General features: G+C 39.6%; 1 pseudogene; it reads right to left on the reverse strand.

Annotated features, from left to right (window-relative positions):
• Positions 1–3,972: 3,972 nt before the first annotated feature.
• Positions 3,973–5,114, reverse strand: LOC113012702 (alpha-(1,3)-fucosyltransferase 9-like; annotated as a pseudogene).

The raw sequence follows: 5,114 nt of genomic DNA on the forward strand, positions 1-5,114 counted from the left end.
AGTGGGATCCATTAGATTGAGATGAGGAGCTGCCCCAGTAGTTAATAAGTGGACTCACAGAAAGCTGCCCTTTGAGCAGGCCTCTGTGCTTTTCTGCCATGTGGAGAGTCTGCTTTCAACACAATATTTCTAACTGAACAGGATAGCCACACTGGGGGGTCGCTGGGGGGAGGAAGATACAATCTACTAAGTCTACAATCTCACAAAACATTACACCCCTTCAGGGAGGCCCCGTGAATGCCGGGGTAATGCCTTCACCAACTCTGCTCCTCAATCCACACTCTAGTTCTCACCAAAGTGAGTCATGGTATGAGCAAGTGACAAGATGTGCTACAGAGCCAGAAATCTGATCGCATTACTAAAGAGGAGACAGAATTGTCACCTCTTAGGCATGTAGACCCGGAGACTTTGTAGAAGAAGGACTTTGATACAACCCACTGAAATGTTCTCTGGTGACTTGCCTTATTTTGTGGTATTTGGATCAGCTGTAGGTAAAGTTAGCGTTTCACTTCGAATGACAGTGTAGTGCTGAATGTTAGAATTTTTGTAGGCATTTGGAAGTATTTAAATTCTAACATGCCTTCTAGAAAGCTTCTCTTCTTTCTTCTGTGTTCGGCAACACCGTCCTGTAATGGTAGCTTCATGCTTACTGAAAGACAAGCAGTGAAGCATAAATAAACAAGTGTAATGTAAACATGCTTCAGATTCTTAGACAATTATAAAAAAAAAACCCCACACACTCATTAGTGTGGTAGGAATTTAAATGTTTAAAAAAATAGCTGGTGGGAAATTTTGGAACTAATTAGGTTAATTGGCAACACATCAGTGTTGGTTTTGGGTGTTGGTATTGGGTATCTTAGAGAGGCATAGTTTTTCAAAAGTGGGCAGAGGTTCACCAGTCTACAAAAAACTACATCTAACATAACAGTTATCGTCTAGACTGCATAATATCATCAAAATATTCTGGGAGAATCTTATGGAGAAATTCTCAGATTAAACATTTTCAGTTTTCTGTGTTTTATACAGTGAAAAATGTGGATTTGTGAGATTTCCTAATCACTATATTCTGTTTTTATTTACAGTTTAGGCAGCTTCCTTTTTTGGAAATGGGGTTGTTAAAAAAAAAAAAACTAGGATAGAGGCTAGAAGGAAGATGAAAGGAAATGCAAAGTGCAAAGTGAGTGATAATTACCTCCAGGTTCATCGGTACAAGTCATCTCTGATATGACCATTGTGAAATGTTCTGTATTGTGTGCAACAGAGCAAATGTGAAATCTACAGTTAGGGACAGTGACCCTTGTCTGTGGCACGGACAATCTCCCCACCACCGTCTGAACTTTCACATTAATCCCCAATTGACATGGATGGATTATTTCTGCCACTGATCTCAGCAACACCCATGTTGACCTGTGGCGTTGAGTGGAGGTACTTGACAAAACTGTGTCATCTCTGCGTGGTGTATTGGATGACTGGAAATACCAAAGTACCAGTGAGGATATGGGGTAACTAACAACAGCCGGAAGATTGATTTGTAACCACCACAACACTCTCTCGTCCCTCTCATCAATCAGTTATCAAGGCTTTTGGATGGCTATTTATACCGCCGCCTGCATTACATGGCAATGTAGAACAGTGTGGGCATTGAGTGTGGAAATGACATTTGATATAGATGCAAGAATGCACATTAGGCAGCATCCTGCAAAATATTTCAAGCCAATTCTCATTTTTAACTTGAAAAATGAGAATGTTGACATAATATTTATAAGACAAATTTAAAGGAATAGTTAGGAAATAAGCTTATTTGCTTTCCTGCCAAGATGCAACTGATACAAATGTCATGTCTGTGTAAACGCTATGACACTACGGCAGCAGCTGTTTAGCCTAGCTTAGCTTAGCTTAGCATAGTTACAGGGGAAACAGCTGTATGGGGATTAAACAGGTATTTGTTTAACCCCATTTAAAATGGTTGTGCTGCTTTTATAGAGCTCAGCTTCACTACAAGAGTTTGTTTGTTTTCAATTTTTATGCTAAGTTATGCTGGCTAGCTGGGTTTATAACAATAATAATAATAATAATAATGTATACTTTATTAATCCCTTAGGGAAATTATTCCTCTGCATTTAACCCATTCACTCAGTGAAGCAGTGGGCAGCCACCAATCCAGCGCCCAGGGAGCAGTGTGTAGGTACCTTGCTCATATAGAAGTGGATTTCCAAATGTGTAAAAGCAAGCATTATGTTTTTTTCCAGATAGTTTTAGCATAATCCAGCCATCCTTTGTCATGTAATACATTATGAACGAGAATCATTGGAAAAAAGAAGAAAAAATCATTAGTTTGTCCAAATCTTTATTTTCTTTTTGACACTATCAGACATATACAGTAAAACACAGCAGCTGGCAAGATACAACGATGGCGAAAAAAAATTAACTGACTTCTAATGGATTATTTCAGTGAACTGGCCTCAAATGGTACCTTCTGGAGAAACAACATCCCACCTAACCCCTAAAACTACAGCGTTTTTTTTTAGGGAAACCAGGTCATATATCATCTAGAGAATTACTCTCCGGTGCAGCAGCGATCCACGAACAAATTTAAACAGGAGGATAGACAAGCTAAAGCTCCTTTTCTTTGTTTTTGTGCAAAAAAAAAAAAAAAAAAAAAAAAAAAAAGCAAAGAGAGAGAACATGAAGGAGACAGAAGACACCCAAAAAACAGATAAAAAACCAATTCCTGTTTCAGTTCACTACATTGTTTGAATGCAGGGTCCACTATGACATTTGGAACCATACTCCATAAGAAAACAACTGTTTTTATTCTATTTTGCATCAGTGGACACATCAAGGATGAGGTGTAACGCTATATTTTAAAAAAATAAATAAATAAAATAATCGAGAATCACATTTTCCATATGCAGACACTTACTCCCAAACAACACTGTGGTATGATGATTATACAACAACATAGATAACCTTGCAGCAAGCATGAAAACAGATCACATCTTTCACTGTTTTTTTCACATGGGAGCCAATTTCATTAGATCTTAGTTAATACTTACTTTACCCATATGTCAAAGTCTGCCCGAAACCATGAAACAATATCAGTCTATATATCTGAAGTCATAAAGTGGGATGAGAGTGCATCACTCAAATAAATAGCCTAATCAAGTCGATATACTATGTGCTCATTAAATGCTCTTTCTGCTTAATGCAGTCAGTCAGAAATGACAAATTTGTGTGGGAGTTTCATATTGCAGTACAATGGCTCTGTGCTGTGCTATCATCATCATCCACATGGTATCCAAAACACTGTGACAAAAATACAAGAGACAATAAACAATTCACAGCAATATTAATTAGCAACCTCCCTCTCACATAACAGTGACACCTTCTGTCAGATACCACCAGGGTAAAGATCTCCAATTCAAATCTACAAATGCATAATGACCATCTGTCTGATGGTGCGTGCCTGGAGAGGTTGGAAATCCGAATTTTAGAGTTCCCAGTCGGAATTTGAATCTGGAACACCTCCTCAAGTGGAATTTCCCTCTCAGATAGTTGGAGCAGCCCGTGTAGACCGAAACTAAGGGTCCATGATGGCTGCATTAAATGTACACAGTAGTAAAATTTTAAACTTTTAATCTGTACTGCCACTATTGTATATTTGCGACTTACTAAATAAGCCATGAATGTCTTTTTTAAGCACAAAAAGCAATTATTATGTTATATTGCCTGTGATACCTGAATGACTCTACCTTGCTATGGACAAAAACAAATGCTGTTTTTCGTACACACTAACTTGGGAGTGAAGTCACTCCTGATTTCGCATTAGTGTAAGTATGTAAAGATAAATAACAGTTTGATTAGCATTGCAAATGAAAACTACATATTTTCAAAAAGACTCAGTAAGTACATGACCCTGTTAAACCCCTTTCAGATTGGACTTTTGTAAACAATGCATAGGTGAATTCATCATTAGTACACACTAGCTCTGCCTTCAACAATATAACAAGGTCCACGTAGACCTTCAAATCTCTGGTTAACCCAGTACCACTTATCAAGGCTATTGAATGCCTTGTATTCTTTGTGCCTTTGCAAGTAATCACAAGCCAGGCATGTGTGCTCTGCCCAAAAATAGGCCTTCTTTACTTTAAAGTGTTGCCGCCACTCAAAGTACCTGAGGTACATTTCCTCATTTTTGTCCAGGAGCAGCAGGTAATCAGCCAATTCCTTGGGCGAGCTGAAGTCGTCAACATGAATGAAGGAGTCTCGTGGTTCTCATAGTTCTCATAGTTCTTCCTGGGTGGGCCAAACACCACTGGCACTGTCCCCACATTGAGTGGGTTGTAAAGTTTCTCTGTAATATAATCTTTGTGGATGGAGTTCTCAAACGCCAGATAGAATTTGCAACTGGTGATGGTGGGGAAGTAGTCTTGGTCAGAGATGTATTTCCCGAAGGCCTGTCCATATGCATGAACCTCAATGTGTTTGTGCAGTTCATTATAATATTTCACCCGTATGTGTTGCTGGTTCCAGTTGTTTACAATCCAGCAAATCAGCTTGTTTTTGCTGGGTGGTACAAAATCCTCTTCCCCTTCTGCTGCTACGATGGACCCATAAGGCACTACAATGTCAGCATCTCGATTGAGAGTCAGATTAAACAGGTTCTCTATCCCAGGCAGCTGGGACGAATGTGTCGGTGACTCAAAGTTCATCCATATCCACTTCTGGAACGACGGTCGCTTGAACGGTGGCAGATTGGACAGGTCAGGGCTAATGTCACAGTGATGGATGACGACCCCATCAGACTTTATGTAGTGCTTCCTGTCTGCTGTGATGAAGAAGCCATCAATGTTAAAGAGAGAGCTGCCGAGGCATGGGTCGTACGTTTGTCCGAAGGGCCAGAGCCAGATCAGCACAGTGGTCACGTTTTTATTGCTCTTGGTGGAGAAGAAGTTCTTGACCCAGTCTGTGGATACTGTTGACTCTACAGGACCTGATAACCAGCTTGTAGAGGGTTTACCATACATCCAAAAAAACAGAGTCACAAAGCATCCCAGTATAAAAGTACCAAGCAGAAGGAATTGCAGGATTCTGTAAAAAGTTGTAGATGCCAT

Source organism: Astatotilapia calliptera, chromosome 19 (genome assembly GCF_900246225.1).
Source record: "Astatotilapia calliptera chromosome 19, fAstCal1.2, whole genome shotgun sequence".
Taxonomy (NCBI): domain Eukaryota; kingdom Metazoa; phylum Chordata; class Actinopteri; order Cichliformes; family Cichlidae; genus Astatotilapia; species Astatotilapia calliptera.